This window comes from Hesperophylax consimilis, chromosome 8, assembly GCF_061612785.1.
Source record: "Hesperophylax consimilis isolate HC1 chromosome 8, BYU_Hcon_1.0, whole genome shotgun sequence".
Classification (NCBI taxonomy): domain Eukaryota; kingdom Metazoa; phylum Arthropoda; class Insecta; order Trichoptera; family Limnephilidae; genus Hesperophylax; species Hesperophylax consimilis.
Window position 1 is genome coordinate 41,924,970 of NC_142843.1, and position 14,852 is coordinate 41,939,821.

Sequence of the window (14,852 nt, forward strand, 5' to 3'; positions counted from 1 at the left end):
ATCAAAACCCAAAAACAAGGTACAGAAACCTACCTCATCCTATGCTGCTGTGTTTATCGCATCGTCTAATTATGATGACGCCTGGTACATAGACTCAGGCGCCTCAGCTCATATGACGAAGAACAAGAATCTCTTTCAAAAGGAATCAACTCCTGTAATAAAGAACATTAGAGTTGCAGACAATAAAGTGTTATCTGTGCAAAGCTCGGGAGAAGTGAGTTTAGATGTTTATAATAACAAAGGCAAAAAAACTAAGATTCTGTTTACAAATGTTCTACATGTCCATGGACTAGCAACTAACCTGCTATCTGTGAGTCAAATTATTCGAAATGGTGGCCAATTAAAATTTGATAACTCCGGCTGTGTCATCTTGAACAGCAAGCATCAAATAGTAGCAACTGCAAGTATTGTTAACAACATGTACCGGCTGAACATGCCTGAAGGGCATGCTCACATGACTAATGTTGAAGAACAAGATGCTTATCTGTGGCACCAAAGAATGGGGCATCTGAATTTTCACAGTTTAATGAAAATGGCTGAAAATACTAAACATGTAACTTTTCTAAACAAAACAGAAAATCTGACATGTATAACCTGCAAGGAAGGTAAACAGACACGATTACCTTTTAAAAGTGAAGGATCAAAGGTTAGCAAACCCCTAGAATTGATTCACTCTGACATATGTGGGCCAATGGAAACCCAATCTCTTGGTGGTGCAAGATACTTTATAACTTTTCTCGATGACTACTCAAAGAAAATTTTTGTATACTTTCTCCACAACAAATCTGAAGCTCTTGGAAAATTTAAAGAATTTAAACAAGAAGTTGAGAATCAACTGGATACTCATATAAAAATTCTTCGGACAGACAATGGCCTAGAATATGATAACAAAAATTTTTCCGATTTCCTGAAAAGTGCTGGAATTATACACCAAACAACCACACCGTACACACCTGAACAGAATGGTACAGCGGAACGCATGAATAGAACACTGGTGGAAAGAGCAAAGTGTATGCTTCTCAATGCTGAACTGCCAAAGTTATATTGGGCTGATGCAATACACACTGCCGCTTATATCATCAATCGTTCTCCAACAAGATCCTTGTTGTTCAAAACTCCCATGGAAAAATGGTTTGGCCTGAAACCAAATGTGAATCATATGCGTATATTTGGATGTGAGGCAATGGTTCACCTGCCTAAAGAAAAGCGCAAGAAATGGGATCCAAAAGCACAAAAGATGATCTTCATCGGATACTGTGACCACACAAAAGGTTATAGATTCATACTGCCGAATTCCAGAAAAGTAATAAAAAGCAGAGATGCTACATTTCTTGAATCTTCTGTGAAAAGAGACTTTGTTCCTTTAGAATTATCCATGAATAAAATTGAAACAGAAGAGGAAAGTTCAAAAGATGAAGATTGTGCCTCGGAAAGTTCAAAAGATGAAGATTGTGCCTCAGAAAGTTCAAATTAATCTGTAAAAGAAAACAAATCCACTTCTGACAGTGAATACATACCAGACACCAGTATTGAATCACCTGAAGTAAGTAGTGTGAAGTTGAGACCTAGAAACAAAAACAAAAACTTGCCTGAAGAAATTACTTACCTATGTCCATTTATTTCTGATGTTCCGGAAACATATGAAGAAGCAATTAGTTCAGAAAATAAAGAAAAATGGATAAAATCAATTGATGAAGAACTAGATGCGCATAAGAAGAATGAAACCTGGATATTGATAGAAAAACCTCCAAATGCCAAAGTGATAGGATGCAAATGGGTGTTCCGAATAAAGGAGGAGTCAACGGGTCCACGGTTCAAGGCACGACTTTGTGCAAAAGGATTTGCACAAACAGCAGGTATCGACTACACCGAAACCTTTGCACCAACTGTAAGGTATGATTCGATACGTTTATTATTATCCATGGCTGTCCAGTATAACCTTAAAATCATCCAACTTGACATCAAAACCGCATTCTTATACAGTGAGCTTGAAGAGACTATATTAATGACTCCACCTGAAGGTCTGCCTAGTGAAGGCAATATGGTATGTAAGCTCAACAAGTCTCTGTATGGCTTGAAACAATCTCCCCGTTGCTGGAATAAGAAGTTTGACTCGATTTTAAAGAAATTTGGTTTCGTCAACAGCAAAGCTGATCAATGTGTTTATGTTGGTCAAGTCAACAATAAGAAATGCTACCTTTGCCTGTATGTTGATGACGGCTTGTTATTTCTAAAGATGAATCAGTACTAAAAGAAATAACTAATGACTTAAAAACTGTATTTGATGTAAAAATAGTGAATTCAGTGAGTAACTTTGTAGGCATGCAAATTGAGATACTCAGCAATGGTATATTCATACATCAGACTAAATATGTGGAACAGATATTGCACAAGTTTAACATGACTGATGCCAACCCCAACAGTGTTCCTGTGGACCCTCATGTAAAGTTACAAAAAGGAGATGGAGACCCAGAAAAGAACATTCCTTACAGAGAAGCTGTGGGTTCCCTCATGCACCTAGCTATAGTGAGTCGACCTGAAATTATGTATGCAGTGAGCCTAGTGAGTCGATTTTTAAATTGTTACAATAAAACACACTGGAATGCCGTGATGAAAATCTTCAAATATCTGAAAGATACAAAAGAGTACGGACTGTATTACTCATCCACATCACAGCCACCAGTAGTGAATGGTTATAGTGATGCAGACTATGCCAATGATCCTGATACAAGACGTTCAATCACGGGCTATGTTTTCATCAAAAATGGAGCAGCTTTAACATGGTCTAGCCAAAGACAACAAACAGTTGCCCTGTCAACAACAGAAGCAGAATTTATGGCAGCCTGTGCTGCAACCAAAGAAGCTATGTGGATAAAACAGTTGTTATGTGATATTGAGGAATATAAACAAGATACAATGTGCTTACATTTATACAATCAAAGTGCGATCAGTGTTATCAAAAATGTAAACTTCCATAAACGCTGTAAACATATCGACATCAAGTACCACTTTGTTAAAGAAAAATATTATCAAAAAATTATTGATCTAAAATTTGTAAGTAGTGATAATCAATATGCAGATATATTTACCAAAGCATTGCCAAAGGATAAATTTCAATTTTTAAGATCTAAACTTGGAATGCACAATTAAAAACTCTACAAATAATATTATGTAAGAATATTTTGAAAGTTGTATAATATCTTGTTTCAAAGGGTAATTAATATCCAGTTATTTTTTTTAATATTATAAGGCTCGAATTTAGAGGGAGTGATGGATTTAAATTTCCCGCCCTTTTGTAGAAACTCTAACATGACCTTGTTGTAGGTAGAATATATGTACTCCTCTTCTCTTCTGTGACATTGCAAAGCGAGTGTATAACAAATGTACTTCTTATCAGTTAATAAAAGCAAATCATACAAAATAAGAGTTTATTTCTGTTTAAATCATTAGTTTTATTCTTAAAAAAATCAAGATTTTTTTGGACGCTCATTTCAGACTTGGGTTCGAACTTTTGAAGCAGTTTTCTCAGGCTCTATGGTACCAAATGGTCTGAAATTTTGGAAAAGTGGTAAAAACGTGGTACAAATCGAATTCAGTCACAAAATCTCCATCAAGAGGGATTTAAAAAAAAATAATGATTTTTATGGACGCTCATTTCAGACCTGGGTTCAAACTTTGGAAGCAGTTTTCTCAGGCTCTATGGTACCAAATGGGCTGAAATTTTTGGAAAATTGTAAGAATCGTGGAAGAAATTGAATTCATTAAAAAAATCTCCATAAAGTTGGATTTTTTAAAAAATCATGATTTTTATGGTCACTCATTTCAGACTTGTGTTCGAACTTGGGAAGCAGTTTTTTCAGGCTCTATGGGAACAAACGGGCTGAAATTTCGGAATAGCCATAAGAATCGTGGTACAAATCGAATTCATTCACAAAATTTTCATAAAGTTTGATTCTCAGAAAAATCATGATTCTTATGGACGCTTATTTCAGACTTGGGTTCGAACTTTGGAAGCAGTTTTCTCTGGCTCTATGGTACCAAATGGGCTGAAATTTTTGAAAAATTGTAAAAATCGTGGAAGAAATTGAATTCATTAAAAAAATCTCCATAAAGTTGGATTTTTTAAAAAATCATGATTTTTATGGTCACTCATTTCAGACTTGTGTTCGAACTTGGGAAGCAGTTTTTTCAGGCTCTATGGGAACAAACGGGCTGAAATTTCGGAATAGCCATAAGAATCGTGGTACAAATCGAATTCATTCACAAAATTTTCATAAAGTTTGATTCTCAGAAAAATCATGATTCTTATGGACGCTTATTTCAGACTTGGGTTTGAAATTTGGAAGCAGTTTTCTCAATAGTCCAGTCAAGTTAAACATGAAAAGGGGGTTGTGCTTGCAAAAGGTCCAGTCATTCTGAATTTTTGATATGTTGTTAGGACCTAAACCAGTATTAAAAAAAATTTTTTGCAACTTCGAAAGTGCTGTGCGAGCGGCGGTGGACCTAAAAAACCAGGAAATTTTCGGATTTTTTTCAGTTTTTGCTTAATAAAGGAAGGGTCTGACCGGCGTAGTTTGCCTATATACTTTTAAAGTAGACTAAATTTGCTATAATTTGAGATCAAAGCAAACTATATAAAGCCATTGGTTTTCAAGATACAGTTCTTCAAAAATAGGCAATTTTTTCCAAAAAGTGAAATTTTTTCGAAATGGTCACTTATTTTGTAAAATAACTTCTAAAATACGCATCCCACGTCAAATATTATGGGAAATAAAGTTGTTGTAAATTTAATTAGCTTTTATTTGAAACTAGATTAATATCTGTAGACTTAACGATTCTCTCAAAAATGGCAGATAACCAAAAACAGTCATACGTGGATTTTGGGTGAAATGCAAATAAACTGTTCTCACGTCTTTTTATGGTTTTATTTATCAAACAGTTAACAGATTTTTGATGAAAAAAAGAAAAGATATTACATCTATCGGGAATTACGTCATCTTCAAACATTGTTTTATATACCTACATACCAAAATGCTTGTACAAACATCATGGTACCTACTATAAGGACAAATTACATGTACACAAAAAATAAAACTAATATAAATCATGTAGGTATTGTGTCTTGGTTGCCAAATCATGTCTTTCTTTTTATCTTAGCTGGGAGAGGCGCCCAGTCTGTAGTCAGGTCATCTTCATCGTCCGAGCATTTCAGCTCCACATCCGGGACGTCAATGCAAAATTTGCCACCGCATGACTGACAGAGGACTGAGCAGTGGAGCCCAGCCTTTCTACACGAGCAGCTCCCAGAGCATCCTTTATTGCATTTACACGAAATTTTTCGCAAAAGGGCAGGAGGTGCGGGATCCATCGTGGTGGGGATGGGGGTGAGTCCTTGAGAAGACAGCTTCCACCCCCATTCAGTGGGATTCAAGTTGACTCCCCGCCACTTCTGCACTTGGAGGTAGCACCTTGCTGCATGGTGGCCTGCAGCATCTTCCGTCGGTGGCAAACGGGCGAGGTTTATGTTTGTTGAAGTGACAAACGTCTTATACCTAAGGAAATCCAAAGTATCCCTCGCGATGTCACCCCCATATAGAGCCACGAAGCACTTGATGCCTGCTTCACTCACGGCTTGTGGGGTAGAGTCTGGCCGAAGGAAGACCTCCACTTGCTCAGCAAGTGGTTCACTCTTGCTCAGAAGTGTGTTGATTTTGGTCTTTCCTTGGCCAAACGGTGCTGAGGTGGTATCGCACCCGGCAAACTCGTGGGTAAATAGTACCGTTCCTGGTAATTGTCGGGAGTCCTGGTTATTGTAGGAGGTAAGAGTAGTGACAGCAACCAGCTTCACTCTTCGTGCTCTTCTGAAAATAGACGTTTGTCTCTTCAGCGCCTAAACCATTGAGAAGAACGAGCAGGTCGACATCTTCTCCCACTATGACGACCCGATCGGCATCTGCTCTTTTTGATAACGCCATCATGACGATCTCTCGATCAGCATCTTTTTCGGCAACAGCCACTTCTACTACCTCCTTCTGAAAGGCGTCAAAGAGAAGAGTTATAAGGCGTCTCTTATTGTTTTCATTGCCCAAAACATGCTCTTGAGCAATTTGAATTACTGTGGATTCATCGAAAGTCAATTCATAGCTGGAATGAGCTGCGTAGCGCCGGAGTCGTTCCGCTGTTTTGGTGTTTTTTTTTGGTAGCATCTTCGGGGTAGCCGTCAAAAACGATGGAGACGTTCTTCCTAAAGTGGTTTCGGACGTAGGTGGTATAACGCGCCAAAAGTGCTCGAACCGTGCTTTTCCGCTGCCACACGACCTTGTGCAAGAGGTAGCCAACATCCAAAATGACGTGAGTGCTGGCATCTATCGGTATCGGCGTGTGGCTGGAAAGAGGAGTGAAGGCAGAGTACAGAGTAGATTTTGTGCCCTTGCGCATCCCTTGTTCATTGAACAGAGACATCGGGAACGGGGCCAACTCATACTTGAAGTCATCCTGTAAATCCTGTTCAGATTTTTTTGCAATACACACTCGCTGAAAAATTGTCAGCGGATCCACAGCCACTCTTCTGTTTTTGTCCAGCAGTTTAACGGTAGAGGTGATCGATGCCAGCGTGGTAACTTTATTTTTCCATTTTATTACTACCTTGTCGTACATTTTCCCCACAATTTTCATTACTCCTTCCGTTCCAACTCTCTGGGCTGTGTGGCAATTAATTTGAGGACCTGCCAGTAAACCACTACTGATAGAAATTAAACTGTCAGTTTTGGGAAATGGAGCGTGGAGAGCATACCAGTTTTTTAGTTTTTCCACATCACTATTATCTCGGATGATTCGAGAAGGTCTCATGTCTACATGCTGCTCTCCAGTATGACATGATAAGCTGCAAAAACTTTCCAGTTCTTCACAAATGTTCAACATAAACACCATTCCTGTTGTCCACCTTGCCAGAACACTTTCGGAGATTCCTCTTCCTTGGGTCAACCCACCGTAGGTTTTCAAGGATCGCATCAGCTTCTGCTCAATTGTTAGGTCTGACTACAACCCAGACCAAAACTTGTCAGACCGGCAAATGGTGAAGGATCCTTTTGTGATTCATGTGATACATGTAGTATTCACTTTAATCCATCCGATCTTATAGAGCCATCATATCCTGAAGATAGAGGTGCGCGCTCTTAGCATACAAAAAATGTCCAGCTGCGTGGAAAAAATGGAGCATGTTGTGGACAGTGTACAAATTTTCTTACACTTACTCAATCTGTAAAAAATATATATTAATTTGATTGTCTTTAAAAAAAACTACTTTTCTAATTTTTTCTTGATATATTGTACCCTTAATTTCCTCACGCTTACTTAATCTGTAAAAAGATGAATTATTTTAATTATCTTTAAAAAAACAATTTTCTAATTTGTGTACCTATGTTAATATTATGTTTGTATTTATTTCAAAAGTTTTTGATTATTGTTTAAAAAATCATTAGAACTAAATGTAAAGACTCCTCCCATAAACACGAGCTCCTGGAGCTCAACTTATGGAGAAATAGAATAATAATGAACAAATTATTTATAAGTCTGCATATTGTTATCATTTATAATGTTAAATAATAAAAAATAAAAAAAAATAAAATAAAAATGAAGGTTCCAATCACCAGCACGCTCTGCCTGGATGAATAGTTTTATCAAAGTGGTCATACGAAAGTATTGGACCCCCAACTGTGATGTTGGACCATTCGCTTTAATTTTCTCCAAGGCACTTTTAAATTTTGCCTTTAGTATTTGGTAGGTATCAATTTCTTCTGCTGATATAGTGAGAGACCTTTCAGTGTATCGCAGCAATTTTTCAGTCTCGTCTCGCTACTCAGGAGTTATGTCAACCTCATAAAAAACAATGCTGGCCAGTGTGAGGTTTGCCAAAATGTGGGCTCGAACAGCTCATGAATATGCGTGCCCATTCATATGGGTACTAATGGGTACTTGAAATTTGAAATAGTCGTAATTATATTATAACCCTAGGATAAACCCACGATGATTAATGGATTTATTTCACAGCACAATAAAACCATAAAAAGACGCGAGAACAGTTTATTTGCATATCACCCAAAACCCACTTATGACTGTTTTTGGTTATCTGCTATTTTTGAGAAAACCGTTTAGTCTACAGATATCAATCTAGTCTCAAATAAAAGCTTATTAAATTTACAACAACTTTATTTCACACAATATTTGACGTGAGATGCGTATTTTAGAAATTATTTTACAAAATAAGTGACCATTTCGAAAAAATTTCACTTTTTGGAAAAAATTGCCTATTTTTGAAGAACTGTATCTTGAAAACCAATGGCTTTATATAGCTTGCTTTAGTCTCAAATTGTAGCAAATTTAGTCTACTTTAAAAGTATAAATACAGACTATACCAGTCAGACCCTTCCTCTACTGAGATATTGAGCAAAAACTGAAAAGAATTAGAAAATTTCCTGGTTTTTTAGGTCCACCGCCGCTCGCACAGCTCTTTCAAAGTTGCAAATTTTTTTTTTTAATACTGGTTTAGGTCCTAACAACATATAAAAAATTCAGAATGACTGGACCTTTTGCAAGCACGGATGTACATCTTGACTGGACTACAAGCTCTATGGTACTTAATGGGCTGAAATTTTGGAAAAGTGGTATAATCGTGGTGCAAATCGAATTCGGTCAAAAAAATCCATGAAGTTGGATTATTTTTAAAATCATGATTTTAATGGACGCTAATTTCAGACTTGGGTTAGAACCGTGGAAGCAGTTTTCTCAGGCTCTATGGTACCAAATGGGCTGAAATTCTGTAAAGTGGTAAGAATCGTTTTACAAATCGAATTCAGTCTTAAAATCTCCCTTAAGTTTGATTCTTAGAAAAATCATGATTTTTATGGACTCTCATTTCAGACTTGGGTTCGAACTTTGGAAACAGTTTTCCTGGCTCTATGGTACCAAATGGTCTGAAATTTTGGAAAAGTGGTAAGAATCCTGGTACAAATCGAATTCAGTCTTAAAATCTCCCTTAAGTTTGATTCTTAGAAAAATCATGATTTTTATGGACTCTCATTTCAGACTTGGGTTCGAACTTTGGAAGCAGTTTTCTCTGGCTCTATGGTACCAAATGGTCTGAAATTTTGGAATAGTTGTAAGAATCGTGGGACAAATCGAATTCAGTCACAAATTCTTCATCAAGAGGGATTTTTAAAAAAATCATGACTTTAATGGACGCTCATTTCAGACTTGCGTTCGAACTTTGGAAGCAGTTTTCTCAGGCTCTATGAAATTAAATGGGCTGAAATTTTGGAACAGTGATAAGAATCATGTTGTAAATCGAAATCAGTCTCAAAATCTCCATACAGTTTGATTCTTAGAAAAATCATGATTCTTATGGACGCTTATTTCAGACTTGGGTTCGAACTTTGGAAACTGTTTTTCAGGCTCTATGGGACAAAACGGGTTCAAATTTTTGCAAAACGTTAAGAATCGTGGTATTAATCGAATTCAGTCACAAAATCTCCAAAAAGTTGGAATTTTTTAAAAATCAATATTTTTATGGACACTAATTTCAGACTTGTGTTCGAACTTTGGAAGCAGTTTTTTCAGGCTCTATGGAAACAAACGGGCTGAAATTTTGGAATTGCAATAAGAATAGTGGTATAAATCGAATTCAGTCACAAATTTTCAATAGAGTTTCATTCTTAAAAAAAAATGATTTTTTTGGACGCTCATTTCAGACTTGGGTTCGAACTTTTGAAGCAGTTTTCTCAGGCTCTATGGTACCAAATGGGCTGAAATTTTGGAAAAGTGGTAAGAATCGCTGTACAAATCGAATGCAGTCACAAAATTTCCATAGAGTTTGATTCTTAAAAAAATCATGATTTTTTTGGACGCTCATTTCAGACTTGGGTTCGAACTTTGGAAGCAGTTTTCTCTTGCTATATAGTACTAAATGGGCTGAAATTTTGGAAAAGTGGTAGGAATCGTGGTACAAATCGAAATCAGTCTTAAAATCTCCCTTAAGTTTGATTCTTAGAAAAGTCATGATTTTTGTGGAGGCTCTTTTCAGACTTGGGTTCGAACTTTGGAAGCAGTTTTCTCTGGCTCTATGGTACCAAATGGTCTGAAATTTTGGAAAAGAGGTAAAATTCGCTGTACAAATTGAATGCAGTCACAAAATGTCCATAAAGTTTTATCCTTAATAATTCATGATTTTTTCGGACGCTCATTTCAGACTTGGGTTCGAACTTTTGAAGCAGTTTTCTCAGGCTCTATGATACCAAATGGTCTGAAATTTTCGAAAAGTGGTAAGAATCGTGGTATAAATCGAATTCAGTCACAAAATCTCCATAAAGAGGGATTTTTAAAAAAATCATGATTTTAATGGACGCTCATTTCAGACTTGCGTTCGAACTTTGGAAGCAGTTTTCTCAGGCTCTATGAAACCAAATGGGCTGAAATTTTGAATAGCAATAAGAATCGTGGTACAAATCGAATTCAGTCACAAAATCTCCATTAAATTTGATTCTTAGAAAAATCATGATTTTTGGGACCCTCATTTCAGACTTGGGTTCGAACTTTTGATGCAGTTTTCTATGGCTCTATGGTACAGAATGGGCTGAACTTTTGGAAAAGTGGTGAGGATCATGGTACAAATCGAATTCAGTCTTAAAATCTCCATTAAGTTTGATTCTTAGAAAAATCATGATTTTAATGGACGCTTATTTCAAACTGGGTTAGAACCGTGGAAGCAGTTTTCTCAGGCTCTATGGTACCAAATGGGCTGAATTTCTGGAAAAGTGGTAAGAATCGCAGTACAAATCGAATGCAGTCACAAAATTTCCATTTAGTTTGATTCTTAATAATTCATGATTTTTTCGGACGCTCATTTCAGACTTGGGTTCGAACTTTTGAAGCAGTTTTCTCAGGCTCTATGAGATACCAAATGGTCTGAAATTTTCGAAAAGTGTTAAGAATCGTGGTATAAATCGAATTCAGTCACAAAATCTCCATAAAGAGGGACTTTTAAAAAAATCATGATTTTCATGGACGCTCATTTCAGACTTGGGTTCGAACTTTGGAAGCAGTTTTTTCAGGCTCTATGGGAACAAACGGGCTGAAATTTTGAATAGCAATAAGAATCGTGGTACAAATCAAAATCAGTCACAAAATCTCCATTAAATTTGATTCTTAGAAAAATCATGATTTTTCGGACCCTCATTTCAGACCAAATGGTCTGAAATTTTCGAAAAGTGTTAAGAATCGTGGTATAAATCGAATTCAGTCACAAAATCTCCATAAAGAGGGACTTATAAAAAAATCATGATTTTCATGGACGCTCATTTCAGACTTGGGTTCGAACTTTGGAAGCAGTTTTCTCAGGCTCTATGGTACCAAATGGTCTGAAATTTTCGAAAAGTGGTAAGAATCGTGGTATAAATCGAATTCAGTCACAAAATCTTCATAAAGAGGGATTTAAAAAAAAATCATGATTTTAATGGACGCTCATTTCAGACTTGGGTTCGAACTTTGGAAGCAGTTTTCTCAGGCTCTATGAAACCAAATGGGCTGAAATTTTGAACAGCAATAAGAATCGTGGTACAAATCGAATTCAGTCACAAAATCTCCATTAAATTTGATTCTTAGAAAAATCATGATTTTTCGGACCCTCATTTCAGACTTGGGTTCGAACTTTTGATGCAGTTTTCTATGGCTCTATGGTACAGAATGGGCTGAACTTTTGGAAAAGTGGTGAGGATCATGGTACAAATCGAATTCAGTCTTAAAATCTCCATTAAGTTTGATTCTTAGAAAAATCATGATTTTAATGGACGCTTATTTCAAACTGGGTTAGAACCGTGGAAGCAGTTTTCTCAGGCTCTATGGTACCAAATGGGCTGAATTTCTGGAAAAGTGGCAAGAATCGCAGTACAAATCGAATTCAGTCTTAAAATCTCCATTAAGTTTGATTCTTAGAAAAATCATGATTTTAATGGACGCTTATTTCAAACTGGGTTAGAACCGTGGAAGCAGTTTTCTCAGGCTCTATGAAACCAAATGGGCTGAAATTTTGAATAGCAATAAGAATCGTGGTACAAATCGAATTCAGTCACAAAATCTCCATTAAATTTCATTCTTAGAAAAATCATGATTTTTCGGACCCTCATTTCAGACTTGGGTTCGAACTTTTGATGCAGTTTTCTATGGCTCTATGGTACAGAATGGGCTGAACTTTTGGAAAAGTGGTGAGGATCATGGTACAAATCGAATTCAGTCTTAAAATCTCCATTAAGTTTGATTCTTAGAAAAATCATGATTTTAATGGACGCTTATTTCAAACTGGGTTAGAACCGTGGAAGCAGTTTTCTCAGGCTCTATGAAACCAAATGGGCTGAAATTTTGAATAGCAATAAGAATCGTGGTACAAATCGAATTCAGTCACAAAATCTCCATTAAATTTGATTCTTAGAAAAATCATGATTTTTCGGACCCTCATTTCAGACTTGGGTTCGAACTTTTGATGCAGTTTTCTATGGCTCTATGGTACAGAATGGGCTGACCTTTTGGAAAAGTGGTGAGGATCATGGTACAAATCGAATTCAGTCTTAAAATCTCCATTAAGTTTGATTCTTAGAAAAATCATGATTTTAATGGACGCTTATTTCAAACTGGGTTAGAACCGTGGAAGCAGTTTTCTCAGGCTCTATGGTACCAAATGTGCTGAATTTCTGGAAAAGTGGTAAGAATCGCAGTACAAATCGAATGCACTCACAAAATTTCCATAAAGTTTGATTCTTAATAATTCATGATTTTTTCGGACGCTCATTTCAGACTTGGGTTCGAACTTTTGAAGCAGTTTTCTCAGGCTCTATGAGATACCAAATGGGCTGAAATTTTCGAAAAGTGTTAAGAATCGTGGTATAAATCGAATTCAGTCACAAAATCTCCATAAAGAGGGATTTTAAAAAAAATCATGATTTTCATGGACGCTCATTTCAGACTTGGGTTCGAACTTTGGAAGCAGTTTTTTCAGGCTCTATGGGAACAAACGGGCTGAAATTTTGAATAGCAATAAGAATCGTGGTACAAATCAAAATCAGTCACAAAATCTCCATTTAGTTTGATTCTTAGAAATATCATGATTTTTATGGCCGCTCATTTCAGACTTGGGTTCGAACTTTGGAAGCAGTTTTCTCAGGCTCTATGGTACCAAATGGTCTGAAATTTTCGAAAAGTGGTAACAATCGTGGAATAAATCGAATTCAGTCACAAAATCTTCATAAAGAGGGATTTAAAAAAAAATCATGATTTTAATGGACGCTCATTTCAGACTTGCGTTCGAACTTTGGAAGCAGTTTTCTCAGGCTCTATGAAACCAGATGGGCTGAAATTTTGAATAGCAATAAGAATCGTGGTACAAATCGAATTCAGTCACAAAATCTCCATTGAATTTGATTCTTAGAAAAATCATGATTTTTCGGACCCTCATTTCAGACTTGGGTTCGAATTTTTGATGCAGTTTTCTATGGCTCTATGGTACAGAATGGGCTGAACTTTTGGAAAAGTGGTGAGGATCATGGTACAAATCGAATTCAGTCTTAAAATCTCCATTAAGTTTGATTCTTAGAAAAATCATGATTTTAATGGACGCTTATTTCAAACTGGGTTAGAACCGTGAAAGCAGTTTTCTCAGGCTCTATGGTACCAAATGGGCTGAATTTATGGAAAAGTGGTAAGAATTGCAGTACAAATCGAATGCACTCACAAAATTTCCATAAAGTTTGATTCTTAATAATTCATGATTTTTTCGGACGCTCATTTCAAACTTGGGTTCGAACTTTTGAAGCAGTTTTCTCAGGCTCTATGATACCAAATGGTCTGAAATTTTCGAAAAGTGGTAAGAATCGGGGTATAAATCGAATTCAGTCACAAAATCTCCATAAAGAGGGATTTTAAAAAAAATCATGATTTTAATGGACGCTCATTTCAGACTTGCGTTCGAACTTTGGAAGCAGTTTTCTCAGGCTCTATGAAACCAAATGGGCTGAAATTCTGAATAGCAATAAGAATCGTGGTACAAATCGAATTCAGTCACAAAATCTCCATTAAATTTGATTCTTAGAAAAATCATGATTTTTTGGACCCTCATTTCAGACTTGGGTTCGAACTTTTGATGCAGTTTTCTATGGCTCTATGGTACAGAATGGGCTGAACTTTTGGAAAAGTGGTGAGGATCATGGTACAAATCGAATTCAGTCTTAAAATCTCCATTAAGTTTGATTCTTAGAAAAATCATGATTTTAATGGACGCTTATTTCAAACTGGGTTAGAACCGTGGAAGCAGTTTTCTCAGGCTCTATGGTACCAAATGGGCTGAATTTCTGGAAAAGTGGTAAGAATCGCAGTACAAATCGAATGCAGTCACAAAATTTCCATTTAGTTTGATTCTTAATAATTCATGATTTTTTCGGACGCTCATTTCAGACTTGGGTTCGAACTTTTGAAGCAGTTTTCTCAGGCTCTATGAGATACCAAATGGGCTGAAATTTTCGAAAAGTGTTAAGAATCGTGGTATAAATCGAATTCAGTCACAAAATCTCCATAAAGAGGGATTTTTAAAAAAATCATGATTTTCATGGACGCTCATTTCAGACTTGGGTTCGAACTTTGGAAGCAGTTTTTTCAGGCTCTATGGGAACAAACGGGCTGAAATTTTGAATAGCAATAAGAATCGTGGTACAAATCAAAATCAGTCACAAAATCTACATTTAGTTTGATTCTTAGAAATATCATGATTTTTATGGCCGCTCATTTCAGACTTGGGTTCGAACTTTGGAAGCAGT

General features: G+C 36.5%; 1 pseudogene; it reads left to right on the forward strand.

Moving 5' to 3' along the window:
* The first annotated feature begins 2,400 nt into the window (after positions 1-2,400).
* On the forward strand, positions 2,401-3,150 carry LOC149422088 (uncharacterized; annotated as a pseudogene).
* Positions 3,151-14,852: the final 11,702 nt, after the last annotated feature.